At 36.5% G+C, this 22,513-nt stretch overlaps 1 protein-coding gene and 1 non-coding gene across 3 annotated transcripts in view; one reads left to right on the plus strand and one right to left on the minus strand.

Moving 5' to 3' along the window:
- The window catches only part of GPC6 (glypican 6), a 769,083-nt gene that overhangs the window by 524,548 nt on the left and 222,022 nt on the right, over window positions 1–22,513 (plus strand). The window lies entirely within an intron of this gene.
- Window positions 21,656–21,844, minus strand: LOC113989838. Its single transcript, XR_003541424.1, has one exon. It is a non-coding gene; the product is annotated as a U2 spliceosomal RNA (small nuclear RNA).

The raw sequence follows: 22,513 nt of genomic DNA on the forward strand, positions 1-22,513 counted from the left end.
AGAAAAAGTTCTTCTAGATATTTTTTCAAACCAATGTACAGTACAATAAATTAAGAGCACTTTTATGTGTTATTAACTAAATGAACCCATGTACATGAAATCCAAAGGAAAAAGGTGATACAAATCTTAAAGTTATAATTTAAAAGTAAAACCAGATGTGAGGGTAAGGCAGAAACTCTCCAGCATTGCAAATGCCACACAGCCTTAGCTTGCTGACTTATATGAAAAATCAACGATTTCTTACCCGTATGAACTGAAATTTTAAAATATAAAAACTTCAGCCATATATTTTATTGTTAGCACCAGGAATTGCTCAACCAAATTCCTTATCTCTGAGGTTAAATATCTCTGTTGTAGATGAGACCTTGTGGTTGTTCATTATCTGCTGTCTCTAGGACCTCCTTTCAAGAAAAACTGGACACTAAGTTTAATTATAATTTACCCCAGATAAAGCTTGGTCTGAGCAAATGATTTAAATTAATAGAAGTTACATTAGCCCTTCAAATAATGAAAATTTCCAGGAACATTGTGCTACGTAGATAGTCTGTGAGAAATTGCTTTTTACTACAAATGTGAAAGGTAGATATTTCTCTGAGCACACATTGTTTACATTAATCTAATTTCCAAGTCCAAGGATTTTTCCCATTTCTTAGTCTTTATTTTAAACTACTCATTTATTTTTAACAAAACCTGTTCAGGAGTCTCTCAGATATTTGAAGAACTCCTGTGCAAATTATAAGTTATTGACTACAGTAGCTTCAAGGTCTTTTTAAATTCATTTTCAAACATCAGTTGGGTTTTCTAAGGACATTGAAATGTTGATCATTCTGACTGAAGTTTTCCTTTCTACTTCCTATTCCCCTGCATTTGAGGGAGAAAAAAAAACAACTCGAAACCAAAACATGGCTTGAATTTTTATATTGCATAAGGGCATCATAAGTACCATTATTTGTGGAGACTGACATAGCCCTTCTGGATAGCTGATGGGTTATAATCACAGGTCAATTTTTTGTGGGTAAGATGTGGGTCAGAAGTTTGTTATTTATACAATATTAAAAATCAGAAGGAGAGAGGAATTACTGTCTCATTCCTTTGCTTGGAATTTGTGAGACAAATTATTGGAAAAAAAGGCATTTTTTTTTGCTGTCACCAAGTGTATCAGCTATATAGCAGGTGTTTCCTGTGGCATGGATCAGTTTGGTCTAAGGTCAGAGGCACATGACACAATTAAGTCATTACTGTTTGAAGCTATATGGCAGTCTGGATTCACTTAAAAAGGGAAATTGCAGTTCTCCTTCTGGCTCCATTCATCTTCACTTAAAAGAAAGTTGTGATAATATTGGAACTGGAACATAGTCAAAATACTGGATTCAGAAGCAAATAGGAATGATAGATCACCATGTTGACAAATATTTGAGTTGAGCCAGAAGAAATTTTTCTTTTAAAACAAATTCAGCAGCCCCTAAATTATCATGTTTTGTATAAAATGTACATGTGTACATTTCCTCCCAGACTTGAAAGCTGAGACATAAGCAATAACTTGCTGGTTTTCCATCATCCACCTTGTCAGTAGCATTAGGACAACTATCAGGGAGAGACTAGTTATGTAAAATATCACAGGATTTACCATCTGCTAACTTTGCAAAATTTATTTTGCTGTATGTGGAGACTTTAGTGTTTTCTGAAATTGGTATTGTAATTTGTACTCCTTCCTTTTGCAGGCTCCTTGCTACTAGAAAATAATTGTTTTGCTTGCGTTTTCCATGAAGTGAGCAGTCCTCATTGCCCAAGAAAAATGGGAGGATGTAGAGCATATGGAAGATTTTCTTTCTCTGTCTAGATGATTTAATCTTTTGTTTCTGTAGATTCTGATAGAGATTGTTGAAGTAACTCTTGTAAAGCTCTGCCTAGAATTTGTACAAAATCCCATTTTTGTGATTATTTTGAAGAAGCAAGTTCTACAGTTCTACAGTGGTAGAAATGCTAACACTGAAGATGATTAAAATGCTTTCAGTTTTCCATAGGTGGGACTAGTACTACAAAATACTTGGTAAGGGTGAACAAGAAGGCCTTTAGTGTTAAGAGACATATCAGCCTCTGTGGGCTTTTTATTATTTATCATTATTAAATTTTGTTATAAATGGTCATATTTTAACTCCAACTCTGAAAGGAGACAGCTTTCACGACTCCCTCTGTAATTCCTAGTAAGGTAGCCTGAAAGTGCTAGTTTAGTGTTTCTTAATTCTTTCTCAAGAAAGAATCTCTACCATCAAATCTCTACCAACCTGAAATAAAAAATTATTTATTGAAATGCATTATAGGAGACAGTATGTTCAGTTGCTCCTCAGTTACTCTCTTCGAAAATATTAGCATATGACATAATGCACCTTCTTTCATTCAAGATTTAGCCAACTTCCTGCTTATCTACATGAGGTGGCACCAATAGCTGACATAACAGCAGGTGGAGGATGTTAGAGTCTGGCAAACAGATAAGCAAACTGAATACAGAAATTATTAAAGGAGTGGAAGCAACATACATTGTAAAAACTTGGCAATCATTTTGTCTCATTTTCTTTTCTGGTTGCAAGCCATGCAGAAGTTAAAGCAGCAAAAGTTTTTTGTCTGAGTTTAAATGTGAAAAGATAAGATGGGGTGGAAGGGAAGAGGAGGAAGGGTTTCTTTCCTATCGTTGCACAAATGCTATTTCATCTCTCTTTGTAAATAAAGTTACAGAATATCTAAGATAATTTTAGGAGAAGTAGGTCATGGCATTCAGTGGCATTTCGTTTCATGAGATTTTGATTATCATTACTGATTGGAAGTCAGGTGAAGTAATTGTATTTTGATGGCAGTCACTACTTGGATTCTGTTTGCTTAGAAGATCTGAGTTACATGAAGTTTGTCTACTGATTCACAAAAGCTTTATCAGTGTATGTTCATTTTTCTCTGTTAGCAAGTATAACCACTTTATGACCATGTTGGAAGTTGGAAATGCTTGAGGAAGCAAGTAACAGACCCATTTGTAGCAGTGGACCAAAGCTTCCTGTTGTCCATCTGCACAGAATAGAAGAAAACACCATGACACTATACTCAAGTATTAGAACTGTAAAATAAAGAAATAAGATATAGTTAATACTCACTAGTTTTCCTATGGTATATCCTTCTCCATTTTACATTTGAAACTCTACATCCATATCATATTTGATGAAATTGTCTGCTATCACCAGAATTTGAAATTTTGAGCTTTCAAGCTGATACACTGCAAACTTGAAGATTTACAGTATTTATTTAGCATTTTTTAACTTCTTGGAGTTTTACTTCAAATATTTGGCAGGTATCTCTGTACAATGGTAGATGCTGTGGAAATGTGACCAAGGTGTTAAGGAACAACAACCTCTGACATGCTCTATGGGTGGTTATTCCTAGTTAAATTCTCATCCCATCAGTTTTGGTTTAGGACTTCATTAAATATTAAACTGAATGAATTTGCTTTTAAGTTTCTACCTAGTTTAAGTAATAAGTGAACGTCATTTTTCTTTCTGTGTTACTGATATACATTCTGTGTAGCCGATATACATTTCCATATATGGAAATAAATGTCTTCGCAAATTAACATTTTGTGAAATCCTATGAGCAAGTATTAAAACCAACGCTAGGATCCCAATGAGGCTGTGGCAGTCTTAATTATTTTTATGGGCTTAATCCAATTATTCTTTATTGGAAACCGTGATGTGTAATTCCAGTGCTTGCTCTTGGTAAAGAATCTGCTTCAACTATTAAAAAAAAAAAAAAAAATTTAAGAGGTTTTCTAAATATTCTCTATACAACTGGTGAACTGTTTGCTTGAATGTGATACCTGTTATTTTGATAAAATGCCAGGGACCTTTGGGAATGACAACCATAAACTGTCACAGTTTAAGAAGAAGACACAGGGTTTTAACACTGAGGACAGTCATGCTTTGTATCCCATGCAGACCAAACTACCATGTCAGCACACACTCTCTGGTGGGTCATCTTTCTGCCTACTCAAGAAGTGCTTTTTCAGCATTTAAGACCTACCACTCACCTAATCCCAGGTGATCTGCCACTCAGGAGATTTACTGGTGGCCAGCACTAGGGGCTGAAGCACAGATCTCCAAAATTAGTAGCACAAGTCACCCACTGCTTTTGTGCGTAAAACATGCTGAGGGTAGGAAGGGGTGAGGATTAGTATCAACTCCTGCCATTTGTTGAGTAGCATCAACTCCTGTCATCTGTTGAGTTGTAAAACCAGTGGTTTACATTAATATTTTCAATTCTAATGAAGAAGGTATGATTGCATGTAATTGAACAGAGACCTGATCAACCTTGTTGTCCCTGGATAGTGACAATTCAATCTTTTGCTATTCAAATACTAATTTTAAAAATTTCTTCCACTGATTCTAGTGATAACAACCTCACCATATCTCTTTTCTTTACAGGGCTAAATGTCTTAACATTTAATTACTGTTAACAAGACCTTTATGGGAAGAATAGAAAATTTCATGTACTGTAATAGCATTAGCATATTAAATGTAACCATCAGGTGGCCCTCTTAGGATTACTGCTCCCAACTGAAGCCTATTCAGCTTTTTCTTCATTGTCATTTAAACTTCATTACATATAGGAATTCACTCTTTTTACTCCTTTCTGTGGTAGCATTGCGGTCAAATTTGTGTAAGATGATAATTCATTTGGTTGGATTGATAGAATTTGATCTGATTGCATTCTGGCTTGCAATAGTCTGAAACATGAGTTAGATTTTTCAAAGACAAAATAAGCATAGAAATGGTTGTTCTATGCAGAATTAAATAAATTAGAAACAATTAGGATTTTTTTTCTCTCAAGGTGCTCATATTTATAGAATTTTCCCTTAAGTGTACAGAGTTTGATATTGCTTCAAATTTCTTATAACCTGCTTGCGTTTTGGAAGGGCAACCCTGATTAGGACAGGGTTTTTTAAAAGTCATCCTTAAGGTCATAAAGCATGAACAAGTTGAGGTCCTACAGCATCAAAGTTTCTGTTACTAAGCAAATGCTGTTCAACCTTCCAAAAAACAACTTCTCTGGTTAAAGTAGCAAAAATAGAATGAGACTGCTGCATTACTGTCAAGAAGCTTCTGACCCTTGGAAGAAGAGAACAAAACATCAATAATACTAACCTTTATAACAAGAGGTTACTTTTCAGTTTTTCTGCCACTAATTAATAATAACACCTAAACATTATTTTGCATTGTTTTAATTGGCAGTGCTACTAAGATTAGGACAAAAAGCAGGTGATATTGTCATGCATAGCTGCTTTGCTATTATTTCTGCCAGTCTCATTTGCTTTGCCAAACAACATCATGTAAGTTCCCTTGTCGTGTTATACAAGCACAGCAACTCACATTTCAGGTGGCAGAACACCTGCCACTTTAGAGCAATGAAATATATACACATTTTTTACAACTGATTTGATTTGCACAGCTCATGATGTTCCTTAAGGAAGCAGTGAATGCTTTGCTTTCAGGAGATGACAGCTTTGGAGCACAAGGTCATGTTTTTATCAGAGAAGCATTCATATGGGGCAGTGATGATGTACCAGCCTGCAAAAGCATTGTGTGCACAGACAAAAGGTCTTGGTTTTCGTGTCAAAAAAAGAAAGCCCAAGCTGGTGCAACACATGCTAATATTTGATAAAAATAAAGCTTCCCTTATTTGTTATTGTGGTGGGATGACCTTGGCTGGATGCTAGGTGCCTACTCAGCCAGTCTATCACTCCCCTTCTCAGTCAGACAGGGGTGAAAGTAAGATGGAAAACAAGTTGTGGGTATGGATAAGGCAGTTTATTAAAGTAGAAGCAAAGCAAAAGCTTGCATGTGCAGAAATGAAGCGAAAGATAACAGTTTATTCTCTACTACCCATCAGCAGCAATGGTCGGCCACTCCCGAGCAGCAGGGCTTCAGCACACGTAATGGTTCCCCAGCAGGCAGCCATTGGAGACAATGAATGCCTGCCTTCCTGCTCCTTGCCTTAGCTTTTATATCTCAGCTGACATCATATGGTCTGGAATATCCCTTTGGTCAGTTTGGGTCAACAGGCCTTCTTGTGTCCCCTCCCAGGATCTTGCCCTCGATTGCGGAAGGAATGTTTCTTTTTGCAATTCAATTTGACTTTTCCATTTGTATCTTTTCACTGTAGAGATGAAATATTTTTTAATCCAAATGTATATATTTGATTGTGCAGGGGCCACCAGCTGATTGTTTTTTCTTATTTGAACTTTTTGAGATTTGTCAGTTTAAATGATGGATAAAAGAAGTTATCTTAATTATATACCAAGTGTCCTATTCCAATACAATATGGTTGAATAAGAAGGAAGCAAAGGTTGCCATGAAGACACTGATTTCTTTTATGTGGAAAAGATGATTATTATTAGTTAGTTATTTTACATGACACGCCATCAAGATATCACAGAGCTATTTCCCCCTGTATGTGCTGGTGTCTGTGGCTTAGCTAGGCATTCATGAACATCAGATGGACCTTTTCCAACAATCCAGAGTTGGCACCACAGCGTTGGCACGGACACCATGGGGGATGTGACGTTTCATATTTTCATCATCTTCATTAAATTTGGTGAAAGTGGACAAAGGAATTATCTTCCTGAAACTAACAATTTGGATTTATTCTGCTCATTTTGCCTAAGCTAAGGGCATTAATCATAAAAATTATACGATCCACTGGCCCATAGTACAACAGCCCATGTCTTGAAAATATCCAAAGTCTTTGGAGATTCACTTTGTATCTTTTTCCTTCATAGTAAGTGAGTAAAACTCAGCGACGTGTTTTTGTCTACAAAACAAACAAACAAAATGCAGAGAAACGATCTTACCATGACATCAAAGAAACACTGTCCCAAAATGCCAAAGTCTACTTGACAAAACAGTGAAATTTGCTTCACATCTTTCACTGCAGCAGGAAAGGAAGAATTTACCTATAGGGATCATTCTGGAAACTTCCTCCTTTCTGAGCTCCTGAATCAACACAGGAAAAATGACAAGCAAATCCAGGTATAATTCATAATTATTCATGCTTCAGATCAGTATCTTATGTTATAAATAGGTAGAGAGAAGCACAGAGGTCTGACTATGTTTTGAATGGGGACTATGGTCACTGAATGACACACTAAAAACATACAAGACCACATTTCATTATTAAAAATGGAAAGATTTTTTATTAGCTCATCGACAGTTTATAGATTGGACGGGAAGAAGGAATGGAAGAGAAAACACTAATATGATAATAATATTCATCAGTTCTATTACAAAAGTATTTTTCTAAATTATCTCAGAGACAGAGTTAACACTGTTAGTGAAAGATGTAGTTGTCATAGCCTGGGAGAAAGGCAGAGAAATAATTAGAGGGAATAGAAAGAGATTGAAAACATAGGCAAAAAGTCCTTTTCTAAGGGTTTCTAAGGAAAATTAGCAATCACACAACCAAAGAAAACAAATAAAATTCCCAGACAAAAATGTTGAAATTAGAGTTATTTCATGAACAATAAAATTATATCAAGTAATATTTATTAAAGAAAAAAGAACAAGCTAAATGAACATGAGTTTATTAGCTAGGTTAGATAGAAATGTCTAATGTGAAGAGCTAAATTTCAAGCAGAAAGAGGAGTTATTTAGTAATTGTCAAAAGGGTATAAAAACTAGGTAGAAAAGCAAGTCAGAAAAAGAAACTTTACTTCACACATTAACTAAAACTTCCTATCTAGCTTTTTACTAGCCTTCCAAACATGGTGAAGAATTAACTTCTTCTTGCAGGAGAGTAATGAATACGTCAAGAATATGGGGTAGATGGCCAAAGGTTTTTGTCTTTAGTGTTAGCAATTTTCTCACAAAAAATGTATTTTCGATAAAACATCCTAAATATATATTAAGTTATAATTTGGAAATAGTTGAAAACAACCATCCATCTGCAAATCTGTACTTTACAGAGGAGGTTGATCTGTAGTTTCTTTTATTCTATTTTATGGTTATTGTAAAAAACTATCCAGAAACTTCAAAGCAGGAAAGATTCATTTCACCATCCCAGAACTCTTTGCTATTTTTTCCCAACAAATTGAGTTGTAAGTCATTTTCAGGTGGTTTCTCCAATAAGCTTAGGCAAGTGTAATTTCATGCAGTGCAATTCAGACTCACATTCCCACTGTGAAAGAGAGCTCATCAGTCTGTCTCCTGGACAGAAAGGCAAAACCCTTCAGAATTACTTAGTGTCAGTTATATTTTCTTTGCAGTGCAACATAACTCTTCCCTGGGAATAGAATATACGTTGTGCTTTTTTCCATTTTTAGCCAAGATGAACCAATGCAATTTTAACAAAGCTTTTTTAAGCATTTAGAGAACTACAAAGGTACAAATGGTGCCATATTAATATCACAGTGAAGTAAATACTCCTCTTTTCTTTTTTTTCTGGAGATTGGCATGGGTAACAGACAGATTCAGCATCCACAACAGGGCTTTTCAGATTAATTTGCCAGCCAGAACACCACTTAGTGCAAAACATGATGGTGATGGTGTGATGAATGGAGCTCAGTAACTTGTCTCTTTTTCTCACACTGGCCACCAAACAGACATCAGATGGTATGAACAGAAGTCAGGATCCTGCAGTTGTCTCTGCATGGAGAAAATGCTTTGCAGGACTGGGACCGCAATATAGCCGTTATTAGTCTACCTTCCAATTGGAGACTGAAAATGAGATAGTCTTTGTCTTCTTACCCAAGCCCAAGATGTCAGGGGTGCTTTTGGAAAAATTTTGATTCTTGTAAATCAACCAAGAATGAGGAAAAAAGATGTCTTTTAAATGGTCAGTGTTTGGGGATTTTTATCAAGCTGATACTCCTATTTTGTTACTGACTAAGACATAGCAGTCTTTTGGAACTCTTAAAAAAGTTAAAGAGAGAGTTCATTCCACATTATTTTCACATTGTAACCTTATTTTTAATTAATATTATAATTCTAGTTTAATTAATTACTTCATCTTTTATTCTAAAATCTTCACTTTTAGAATAAGTATAATAAAATCATGGAACTTCAGGGTAGAAGACAAGAGTAATAATGGTGGAAGAGGCTTTTAATTTTATGTTTCGATATTGTTGTGATTATTGCGTGGCATGTGTAAAGTGACATACTTGTATTTGAAGATTAATTGCCTTTCAGCCAATAACCTTGTAAAGACACGGGGAAAAAAATTGTTGTTATGGATCAACCATCCTGATTTTGTCCTCAAAGTATTAATACCATCAAAGTGTGTGTTGAGTGACTTATCATAGATACTTCCAATATTGAATTATAAATTGAAATTTCAGTTTATGATAACTGAATTAATATAAGAAAATTCCATATTAAAAATTGAATTCTTTGAAGTTTAGAAAGTTGATTACGTGGTTTATTTGCATGAGGTATTGGCAGGAATGAGGAAATCCTAAAAAGGGTAGGATCATGTAACAAAAGTGAAGATATAAGGTAAACATAGATAAGAAATGCTTGATAGGAGATATTGTGGTACCAGAGAATGGATTCAAAATATGATGACTGTTATTTGCTATAATTTTGTCATTTGGGTTTAATTTCTTTGTGCTCAGGAAAACATTTTTATGCACTTGTTTTAGCTGTTTGAAAGGAATTCTAAAAATGTTTGCAGTTCAAGGCAGGTTCTCTATGTTTAATGGCTCCCTAGACCATTTTCTGGTGCCTAAGGGGCCTACTACCACCTTAAAACATAACCACTAACCTCCCTCTGCCCCACCCCAAAACACACAAGTTGTGTGAAAACAGCAAAGAAAAAGTTGTCCAAAGAGCTTTCAGAAGTTTTGGTTCTGCTGGACTTGAGGATTGGGATGGATAAGAGAGGTGGGGTTCTTTAATTTGAACAAAAAGAGATTAAAGAGATTCTAGACAAAAACAGCTAACTTTAAGCCTGCACACACTGTAGCCATAGTACTTACCCCTAGAACTATATAACAGCTTCACTTCTCTGAAAACTATTTATTTCTTCTTGTTACATTACCATGCTATTGTCATTGATCACTTACCCCCTATATATACAATCACTTCTTCTATTGCTTTATTTCTCTTGTTTTTCTGGGAATTTTTATGAAATTTGTGGCATCATAAATGGTTATATCAGTCTCAGAAACACTTTACCTCTGTGCATCATAGTAGCCTTTTTTATACTACAGTTCATTGCACTCTAAAAGCATAAAAGCTTTCAAGGCAGTTGACTCTGTTAAGGTTGCATTTGCCTATCGCTTTGGACACTGTACACTTATAGGATAAAGCAGCAGATAAGTATTTAGACTGAAGTAGTCTTTAACTTTATGTGATACTTCTGTTGAATGTTTTCTCAGTTGTCTGGAGGAGATTCTATACGTCATTCTTTGTTTTGATTTTCTTGCACCTTTGAATGATAGTCCTATTTCAAATCCTATAAAACATTCAATTTCTTTTTCAATGGATGAAAATTACTTACTGGAAAATGTTGGTGTTCTTTCTCTTGTATTTTTTTTTTAATTTTTTTTTGTTTGGTTTGGTTATAGGAGACTGATAGTCTTAACATCATATTTGGATTCTTAAGTTTAACTACCTAGATTTCAGAAGGACTGAGCAGATAGTCTATTCCATGCAAGTTAATAGGATTTGTGAGATGTCTGGTTGTTTTGCAATTACTCACGAGTCAACTTTGTTACAGGTTCTTTAGTTGTTTTCTTGGTTGTTTTTTAAACATTGGCCCACATACCTACCTCAATTTTTCACATAAGTTAGGAGTTGCAATTTTATGGATAGGCTGTAATTTATCATCTATTTCTCTTAACGCCCACCTTGTGCTCATCATTTACAAATGATAATAAAAAAACCACAAAACTTGGCATCAAGTATAATGGAAATCAAATTTAAATTAAATAACAGTAGAGGGAAACTGTTATCATGCAAGAGAACGCAAAAAGATTGGGCTTTATAAATAAGATGAACTAAATATATACAGTAGCACTCTCCAGACAAAGCGCAAAATTTGCAAATGCTTTTTCTCTTCTTTGAAATGTAAGTGTATTTCACTTCAACAAAGAGATGTGCCTTTTCATCTTCTTTATGAGGTGTCATATGCATTGTCTAATGTAAATGAAAAATTGTACTATGTGGGTTCAAAATTCCTTTTTCTTTCATGCACATGACATCTTTGCTTCCGAAATCTAATGCAAATAAATCATTATGTCAATTGAAAACAGCATTCAACATCAAAAAAAAAAAAGGGTGAAGAGTGGGGGATGGTTAGAATATGCATGAGAAAAGGCATCTTCCTGAGTTTAAGAAACAGTACTGCTTTGTTAAATACTCTGGCTCTATTTCCCTTTGACTCAGGACTTCTGCTTTAATTATTTACCTTCAGAGCTCTGTTTTAACAGCTTAGGTGACTTTCCAAATGGACCTGGCAGTGTTGCTTCTGGTGGTTTTCATCTTCTATGAATATGAGGACTTCATGTTACACCTGTAGCATGGAAATACCAACAGCAAGGTTGTAGTTATCTTTCAAAACCTGTGTCCTCTTTCATTACAACTGTTTCTGTTCTGCACAGGATGCTTTTGAGATGTGATGTTGGTGTGTATATAGTGTAGCTGTTAGTTTAAAGGCTCAGAAGGTATTGTCACTTCGGAATCTCATACTTCTAATCCCCAGAAGGTCTGGGTAGAACAACTATCAGATGTTTTTCTGATTCTCCTCTTAGGATTTCTCAGTTACTTTTGCAACTGCTTCCAGGTTAATTATCTCTGAATCAAGAAATCTTACTGGATGTTGAAGGTGTGATTTCAATCACATCCCTTTTATCTTCGAGGTCTGATGAAGACTGTTGCATTGCCACTCTTGCCATTAGCTTCTGTGTGTGTTCAAGCTTTCAGCAATAGTTTGTGCCAATCCTAGAGGAAGGGCTCCCTCAAAACAGTAGTCTGTTGCCACCAGAGCAGACAGATGACAGTTCCACAGTGAGACCTCAAACAGATCAGGTTGCTTCAGCACAGCTCAAGCAGTTCCGTCTCTGGGACCTCCCTTAGCACAAATAAAGTATTGACTTGTATTAAGAACTAGCCTCATTTCTTGCTTCAGATGTGAAAAGTCCAGCTTATTGCTAATCTTGTTTGAGCATGGCAGTCAAATTTGTGACATAAACCTAGAGTAAATCAGACATTGGCTGCTGTATACAAAGTGAGCCAGCTGCGCATCTGGGATATTTCAATGTCTGGCAGGCCTTGCCTTAGATTTTCTGTCATGGGCTTGCAGGTTTTTTTAATCTGCTATTGTGATGGGTTAGCCTGTTTATACAGCTACTGCATTTGCTTCAGAGGAAAACTTCGTATTAGATAGCTTCCAGGCATTGGAATGGCATGTTAGCTTGCAGGAGACCTCTAGCTCTCTTAAGGGAATGCAGACATACATAAACCCTGTGAAGAGGGCAGCATAACTATTTCAGAACCTGATCTTCAGGCCACACAAAAAAACGCGTTGTAGGAAGGAGAGCTTTTGAGTCACTGGAAATTAAGCCCTCCCTTAACATTTCCTGAATAAGGGAACATTTACACTATATTGTCTTCAGTGAGTAGATCAGCTTTGTATCTGCAGAATTAGGATAATAGAGATAAGAATGTGAATTTTAAATTAGCGTTTATGAAGCAAAGTTATTGTGCTCAATTTCACATAAAAGCTTAAATGAAAAATAAAAGCACGTGGAGAAGATAGAATTTAAATTTCCACATATGACAATCAGAAAGTACTTGTAGCCAGGTTTCTGTTGTTCATCTTTTTTAAAATATTTTGATAACTGAAAGTTTATAGCAGAATTTTTATATGTTTAGAAAAGCTTATTTGACCTGAAGTCTTGTTTGTGAGCATAAATCTTTTCTATAAAATAAAGGGGAATATCATGTCAGTTTCACAGCTTTTTCTATTGTAATTATCTCCATTTACTTTCCATGGTGTTAATGGAAAAACATCCCAATGGGAGAATAGACTCTGGCACCTATCAGTGCTGGAAAAAATGCACTTACAGGGCACAATAATGAAGATTCATAAGGAACTGACGTAACACATTTTGTACAAGTGGCCTTTACCCAAGTTTGTTGCTTCTTGCTGAACAGCCATCATTAGCTGCAAGACATGGCTGACTTCACAAAGAGTTCTAGGAAATCTTGATTCATTGTTGTGACTTTATTAATACAAAATCATGAACCTGAATTAACCAACCAATTTAGATAAGACCATCTGTTGTCTAATAACATGTGACTGTAATTTGAATAGTGGTTTTGTAATAAGTGTATTGTGGGATGAAGGACAAGCAGATATTAGCTTTGTCTCATTAGCTTACAGGAAAAAAAAATGTAGTTAGTTTGCCTGTATGGAGCATGGAATATGTTTTTCTTTAACTCTTAGTTCATCCTGTGTACAAGTAGACTCCCCGTCTGTATCCTCTCTACCAGATAATAATGTCAAAAACAAAAAGAAAATGAGATACAGTGCACCTTTTGGAACACTCTTGTAGTCCTTCTTTAGTGGCAATAAATCTGTTTTTTTCTTGCTTGATTTTTCTTGAACTTCTGGATAGCCTGACTGCTGTGAAGATGAAAAGACAGGCACTGGTTTATTAACATTATGTCAATGTTACCTGGTTTTGTTTTGTTTAGTTGCTGTGTCTGGTCTATTACAAGAAGATAATGTCAGCTAAGTACCAAGAGTGCTGGAAAATCATCCTTTTCTGTTTGGATGTTTGACTATGAGAAAATGGACAAAGCAAATGTTGATTTGTCAACTCAAACTCTCCCAAAAGCTTTCTCATGTTTTTATATAAATGTTAGATAACACTTTAGAGTAGATTAAGCTTTACTACTCACTATCATGCTTTTATTGAACCTCTAAAACTGAATTTTATAGAACCATTGCCCAGTTAAGTAACGAGGATAAACTTTTCTTTGGTCATACAAAGCCAGGCAATAATCCATATGAATAAAGATTAAGACAGAAATAGGTGCACATTTGTAAGGCAGTGACTTTTCTAAAAAAGAGACAATATCGTGTGTTTTATATCGATTTCTTGTTGAGCTGTTGCTTCCTCTCGTATCTGAGTGACCTTGAATACAGGACAGCAAACCAAACAATTAGCAAGGAATATAGTAGTACTAATCAGAAGGTTGTATTAAAACACCAAGCTGTGTGGTGCAGTCAAAATGCTGGAGGGAAGGAATGCCATCCAAATGGACCTTGACAGACTTGAGAAGTGGGTCTATGTGAACCTCGTGAAGTTCAATAAGGCCAAGTTAAAGGTCCTGAAGCTGGGTTGGGGTAATCTCAAGCACAAATACAGGCTGGGCAGAGAATGGATCAAAAGAAGCCCTGCTGAGAAGGACTCGGGGTGTTGGTGGATGAGAAGATCAACGTGAGTCAGCAGCGTGCACCCGCAGCCCAGAAAGCCAATCAAACTGGGCCAAAATTCTTGGACTGCATCAAAAGAAGCGTGACCAAGAGACTAAGTGAGGCTATTCTCCTCCTCTTCTCTGCTCCTGTGAGACCTCTGGCATACTTGGAATGCTGCATCCAGCTCTGGGACACCCAACACAGGAACGACACGGACCTGGTCAAGTGAGTCCAGAGAAGGGCCATGAAGATGATCAGAGCGCTGAAGCACCTCCCGTATGAGAACAGGCTGAGACAGTTTGGGTTATTCATTCTGGAGAAGAAAAGGCTCCAGGGGAACTTGGGGCAGCCTTCCAGTACGTAAAGGGGGCCTAGAGAAAAGCTTGAGAGCGACTTTTTCCAAGGGCATGTGATAGCACAAGGGGATTGACTTTAAACTGATCACACTTGAGGCAGAACTTCTTTACTGTGAGGATAGTGAGACACTGGAACAGGTTGCCCAGAGAAGTTATGGATGCCCCATCCCTGTAAGTATTCAAGGCTGGGCTGGATGGGGCTGGTGAGTGACCTGGTCTAGTGGAAGGTGTCCCTGCCCATGGCAGTGGGGTTGGAACTAGACAATCTTTAAGGTTCCCTCCAATCCAAGCCATTGAAAAAAATTCATGAAAGCTAAACATATAACGTTTAGCATGCTAAACTTCATTTAATTCCTCAGTGAGTTCCTTGCTATGGATTACATCAACAGGTTTTGCACTTTGGTGTTTCACAACACATATATACAAGAACATAAAACAGCAAGCAATACCAAGCTCTTTGATCTCCCTTTCTCTCTACTCTGCTGGTGCCATCTTCACAGTCTGACTACTGAGCTTCAGGGACCAATGCTGAGTCTGAAAACTAAGGCACCTTTTCAGTAAAAAGCTGACTATCCCACCGCTTAGTCAAAGACAGAAAACAATCCAATATTCTGCTGAAAGCAACCTGCCCAGGTCTAGCATAAAGGTGGGCTGTAATATGTAGGATGAGGTCCTCCACGGATATCAGCTTGAGAAGGCAGTGTGGGCACAGTGAGCTCCAAAGGCCAGTGTGCTTTTAAGTCTCCAGAAAAGGAAAGAATCTGAAACTGATTCTTTTTACTAAAAGATCCAGTTATTGTATTGACTTTTTCAGAGAGGGAGGATAATGAGTTTTATGTGCAACTTAATGAAGTATCACCAGAAAAGAAATTATGTAATATGAACTCTTTAGACAAGATTGAAAGAGCACATTTTGTGTTTCCAGAATGGTAAAGATTCATTGCAGTTTCACATTTCCTAAAACACCCTGAGGTGAAAATGATGTTTCTTCGTAAATCCTACTGTATCATCTGCACAGGAAGCTGCTTTATGTTTGCATTCATATGGTTTTAAAGCTGTAAAATAGCACCCACAAAGGTTTCTGAAGCATTTTATTTTTTAGTGAATCTGTAAAGAGTTGTAAGGAGCAGGAAGTCTTTTGTATTTGCAGGAGCAGAAAGTGTGAGCCAGGAAGTACAGTCCAGACAAAATGAGAATGTATTGCAGGTGCTGATCACTGACGCAGAAGATCAGAAGGTTCTTTGCACATGAAAAAAAAAAACCCAACCAAAAAACAACACGTCACCAGCAGGGCCACAAGCTAGAAAATAGTACTGCAACATTTTAGTCATGTTCAGTTTGTTTTCTTTACATGTTGGGTTTTTTTGATGCTTTTTGGATTTATGACTCAAATCAAAATTCAGTATATACTTCCAAGGCTTAAAGTAAAAGGAAATTGTTTTTCAGCAGAGGAAAGATAAGTTAGAGATGTAACAGGTTCATGTAATCGTTCTATGTGGAAGATATTTTTGGGCAAGTATTGTTATACCTGTTACACCTTTTAAAATGGAAGATCATGTCTTGTATATGTGACTTCTGCTGAATATGATTAATCCCAGAAAGCAGCCATTGAAGCCTTTGGACAGGGGAAGAAAAAAAAACAACTTCTATTTTAAAGGCAAGGTTATAGTCAAGGTTAATTCAGGATGTCATGAAAGTGTGGCTGTGACAAGATTTAGTGACAATGTAAGGGCAAATTAATGCAAGATCAGTGGCCTGACTATTGATTCTTATCATGCGATCCTGCCGAAATGAAGTCATTATTTAATTACACTTTTACTTACACTATAAATGGTTCCCAGAATAGACTGCACTTGATTTTGATGTCTGCAGCTCCATCTTCACTTTTCTTTCATGCTCGTAAATGAGTAGGGAATGGATATAAGCACTCCACCAAATTTTCATTTATTATGCTTCACATGCTTTAATTTCCCCACATGTTTTAATTCTTCTATTCAGAATACTTGGTGATATCAAATAATTCTGAGTACAGAAACCTCTGAAGATTCTGAGACCAAAATTTCTCTAGATTTCATTTTAAAAAAATAACAATGTTTGAATGGTTTTTCTGATCTTCTTGAGTTGTTTAAAATGCTTTCTTTCACTGTCTCTAGAAGTAGACTGCAAAGTTACTGTTCATATTAAACAAGTAACTTAATTGGAAGCAAGAAGAAGCTAATAAGTATTTCACTGGGACTTGAGATACAACAACAAGGGGTTTGCCATGTAGAAATCTATATGGGAAAGCTCAAGCATCTACAAAATGACACCAACATTCACGGAACAATCCAAATTGCATTGTTTCCCTATTATAGACTTGATTCTCTTGATTGTGAATCAGATCTGTTTGGCAAATTTGTGACTAAAAAAATTTGTCATTTATTCAGGTTTAATTTGTCTTGTGGACCAAGCCCCACATTTTTGTCAAATTACACAGATTTGAAGACCCAACAATTAAGAAAAATAATTGCAGTGGTGCTAGGTTAATGGTTGGACTTGATGATCTTAGAGGTCCTTTCAAACCTAATGATTCTATGAACCTCCACAACAACTTTTTTTGTCTTGTATTCTGTATTTTTATATTATTTTTAAATAAAAGAAAATAAACCCATCTAATTTGCAGAACATGAAAAATAATACATGTAATGAAACAAATGTAGCCTCTGAAAGGCAGTATTCTTAGTGAGATAACCAAGTCTTATTTAGCCCTTGGAATGGACTTTTTTCCTTGAAATGGTATTCTCATTTTAAAACTTTTACTATGAGGGAGAGAGAGAGAGAAAGTCAGCTTATTAGATGAGTAAATAATGTAATTGCTTCCTGTAATAACCATCTCTAGTTGTCGCTTACTAATCAGACATTAAAAAAAATAAACAAATAAAAAGCAGTGCATAATGGGTTTGCTTGCTTATTTAGTAGCATATGATTAGCCATTAAATGATAATATAGTAAGATCTTTATGTTAAAAACCATAATATTAAAGGAATTTCTTTTCTTTCTTGTGCACCTACCTCCATAAGTAATAGTGTTAAAATTTTCACATCTATTTTCAACTACTACAGACGGAATATATACATCTAAATTGGAGCGATAATATGTAAAAGATTTTGTTAATGCTTTTCCTCTGAATGAAGAGATTCCACTTTAGTGAAATTCTCTCTGGTTTAGCTTGTCTTTCAGTGCCTTGACAACTGTAGGGTGAGAGAGAGGGGTGGGGAGAGAAGGAGAGAGAGACCAATTTCTGTTCTTCAGGATTTCAGTCTTAGTTCAGTGTGTCAGTCTCTTTTTTTTTTTAATTTATTTAGCTTCTTCTAATCATAACAGGTGCCCAGCAGTTATTTTTGTTCCATCTCTAGCAGTAGGAATGTCACTGATCTCACCATTTTTAAGTGTGTTCATGCAGCCAGTCACAATTGTGGTAGGTAGAACAAGAAATGGGAATATGGGTGTAAAGGGCTGATTATAGTAGGAACCCACTTTCAAGAGTCATCTTGTACAAGGGAATATTTCTGAAGCATTATTTTGTTCTTTTTTATTACAGTGTTATTTGCCAAAGCTGTCTTTGAGTTTTATACACACTGTTGTAGCCAATGGACAGAATAGCAAGATCAACTCTGATGTTTTGGCACATAGCAAAGGGTAGGCCTGGGCCTCTTAATATATTCTAATCATTTTTTTCTAAAAACTGACCTAAGAGCTCCCTTTTCTATTGTCCTCGAAAGCCTAGATGTTCACCTACACAAGGAGAAAACCAACAAATCTGACCATGCTCAGGTCAAAAGGCTTCTGGTAGTGGATTAACAGAGACATGGGAGACACTCAGCAAGACAAGGAAGGATGCTAGAGAAATCAAATTAATGCAATGAGGGAAAGTTTTGCTATGGACTAAAAGGAGACTTCATCACTCTCTACAACTACCTGAAAGGAGATTGTAGTGAGGTGGGTGTCACAGAATCACAGAATCGTAGAATGGATTGGGAAAATATAGAATGGTTTGAGATGGAAGAAACCTTAAAGATCATCTAGTTCTAACCCCCTTGCCATAGGTAGGGACGCTTTCCGCTACACCAGGTTTCTCAAAGCCCCTCCAATCTTTTCTCCCAAGTAACTAGGCAAGAGGAAATGGTTTCAAGTTGTTGGTGGGGAGGTTTAGATTGGATCTTTGCGACAGTCTTTTCACTGAAAGAGTTCTCAAGCACTGGAACAGGCTGCCCAGGGAAGTGGTGGAATCACTGTCCTTGAAGGTATTTAAAAGACATGTAGATGTGCCACTCTGGGGACATGGTTTAGTGGTGGCCTTGGCAGTGCTGGATCAATGGTTGGATTCAATGATCTCAGCAGTCTTTTAGAACTGTGATCCTATGACTAGTTGCAACTAGAAACCAATTTTACCCTTGTTAGACTAATTCAGAAATAAAATTTAGCCTTTCAACTGATGTTATTCTGGAAGGCTTGCTAACATTCAGAACTTCTCATTAGAGTTATTGTTTTATAAGCTGTAAAAACAGTTAAACTTTTATTTTAACCTGTTTTTTTTTTTTAATTCCACTTACTTAAGAATAGAACAGTGTCCATCAAATGAAACTTTTGAAAAAAACTTACTTTATTTGATTATTTTTCTGTGGGTTGTTCATGCTATAGGTTTGTGGGACTGTCGATTAAGATGCAGAGTGATGGTGGCATTGGAGTGATGGAAAATAAGCAATGACCACAAAAAGGGACTACTTTTGTACCATGATTTTTCTCTGTTAATTAGAAAACTGTCTTTTGTTGAGAGAGAAGCAAACTGGATGTACCCAGTTGAAATGGACCTCAATAATTAATTTTCAGGTCATCTATCAAATGCCATTTTACTGATATGGGCAATCAGCAGGTAATACCATTTTGCTTCTTGGACCAGAGATGCTTGTGCTGCAGTTCAGTTACTGGTGGCCTTAATTGACTGTTATGTTTAAATTATGTTGTGCATGGATTCTGAAAATCAAGTAATCATAAGGAAATTTACTCTTTCTCTTGCTATGGAAACAATCTTTTAAATCTGGGTAGTGGGTGATATGTCTGAGGACCTTGGGCAGCTTTGAACCTCACTGCACTTACCCATGTAAATAAAAACTTGAACCTTAGTAGTTAGTACAGTATCTATTTCATTCACTCCACTGCTCTTTATAAAAGAAACCAGGCATCTTTTACCCTCTACTTTTTAATAGAAATGTTTCAGCAGCTTTATAAGATATAGATCAAGAACTAGTTTGCTACTTAGGACATCAGTTTCTAGAGATACTACTGGAAACAAGATACTCTTTACCGAATGGACAAGCACAGTGAAGCTGTACTTTTTTATGACAGTTTTTACTACTCGGACAAAAGTTTTCAGGCTCAAAACCTATTCTAATATCCAACTTTAGATACACAGGAAATTACCAAGTTTATGACATTTCTCATATTCACTGAAAAATTTGGCCTGTCTGTCAAAGGTTTCATCATGGCTAGGCTTCGCGAATGAAAATTTGGGAAGGACTCTACCCACACTTGCTACAAGCACGCTGGTGGCTAAAAAGGCCAATATGAGATAGACAAGTCCGGTTGCAAAAGGCACAACAGAAAGACTCCTTAGGTGATATTGACAGGGCACGGTTCTTTCTGCATTGCCTTTTCTCCTTGGGAGTGATCCTGTGTGCATTCTCAAAAGAAGCAGCAGCGTTATAGATGGTGTGTCTCCAGACCTCCCAGAGGTCAGAGTAGACCAATGACACTAATGTTAATTCACGGTGATATTCCTGTTGTCTTCTTTACTCAAAGTGAATAATATTACTGCACTTAGGAAATCTCTCCAAATTTGTGAAATACTTTTGTGTTTTGAACATGACTGAGATTTTCCTTGCTTTTAAAAGGTTTGTAAAGAGGTTGTGGTAGTGTAGCTAACAGTTCATCCATACCGGAGATGGTAATGATGAGACATCTTTCCGCAGGCATTATAAATGGATATCTGGCACTGAGTGCCTTTATGGTTTGAGCATGTTTATCCTTGTGGTTCTGGAAACCAGACCACAAGGTGGATTATATTGCTGTATATAAATTGTATTCCAGCATGTTTTATAAATCAGGTGGCTTAATCAGATAAAGACAAATGGCAATGGAATAGCTTAAATACAAATTTACTGCCAGGTAGCCATTATATAGCACTGTATTTTACTTTTACTGGATTTTCTGATTTAGCTAGCAGTAAATTCAGTCATTTTCCACTTAGAGACATGGGTCAAATTGGCATTCAGTCCAATCTGCGTGGTCCTTTCAGGCTCAACATGAATGGGGGTTTTGCCATCCAGCAAGGACTGACATCTTATTTTACAAGCTATAGAACTTCTTTTCATTTCTTAAAGAAGAAATAAGTGTGCTGAGGGAGAAATACAAAAATCCTTTCCCTGGTCTGGCTGCAGATGTATTCAGGACTAGTTCAGTCCACAGCACAATCAAGACAGTTCTATTTACTTTGGAAAGATTGTGACAGTCTATTGGGACGAGTGATACCAGCAGGGACATGGGCAGTCACAATTACAAACCTTCCCCAAATGCAATCTGTCTCAGACCCGAGATTTCAGGAGTCCTCCATGAAGAGCATAGCTGCAGTTGGCTGCATCAGCCCCATGGAGTACCTACGCTCAGGACGGTGCGTGGTGTTGTAGTCACTGATAGCATCGCCAGAAGATCTGTGGAAGCATGACAGATCCAGATTCTATCTAAAAGAAGACTGGAGCACACGGCATGGTTTAATGCACAGATATCACATCCTGACATGCAGTCACAATGTGACCATAGTAGCTGGAAGCACTACACCTTCAGGTTGATGTATGGAGTGGATGGAGGAAGTCATTACTCCTTCCCATGCCTTCCAAATCCATTTAATATAAAATGTTTAAGCTGAGGATGTGTCAGATAATAAAGTGATAAGAAAAGATGATGCACTTGATCTTAGCCAACAGCTGGGAAGTGTGCAGCTGGGACAGGGGGTTCAGTGCACACTGCAGAGCACTTCCAGCCCACTGAGGATAATATAGAATAAGCACTTTAAAGGCTGTTGACAGATCTAAAAGATGACACATAAAAGAATGATTTCTTCACTTGAGAAAGTGAGAGCTGTAAATCAATACAATTACAGTAGTTTGTAGTGATAACTGAAATTGCTGGGTTTTAAATTACTAAGGCAAAATGTCTAAGCAAAAGAAAATAATCTTAGGCTATATTCTTTACCTGCTTAATATCTTCTTTTAATTTGCACATTTATAGATCTGTTGCCTTAGACTAGTCAGTCTAACACAAAATGCATTGTCTTGCTCAGTTTTGGGTAAAAAAAAAGTAATTTGAATAACAGCTTACCTGCTGAGGATTTATGAGGAACAAAATACTAAGAAGAATGTTTTCATATGGTTGTAAACCCTACTCCTATTTTTTACATCAACCTAAAATTCATGGTAGATTAAATGAAGAGTTAATAGTAAATTTCATGTATAGTCTATCTCAAAATAAAAGAAAAAAGAAAATCTGATTACCAGATATATTTTAATAGAATAGGTTTGGTCTGCTTCCTGTAAGTATGAGCAAATGACCAGTTTCAACTCAACAAATTTTGTGTCTTTGGGTGCTTGCTCATTTCAAACCAATGC

Source organism: Pipra filicauda, unplaced genomic scaffold (assembly GCF_003945595.2).
Source record: "Pipra filicauda isolate LSUMZ 115617 unplaced genomic scaffold, ASM394559v2 scaffold24_size8852520_pilon, whole genome shotgun sequence".
Taxonomy (NCBI): Eukaryota; Metazoa; Chordata; class Aves; order Passeriformes; family Pipridae; genus Pipra; species Pipra filicauda.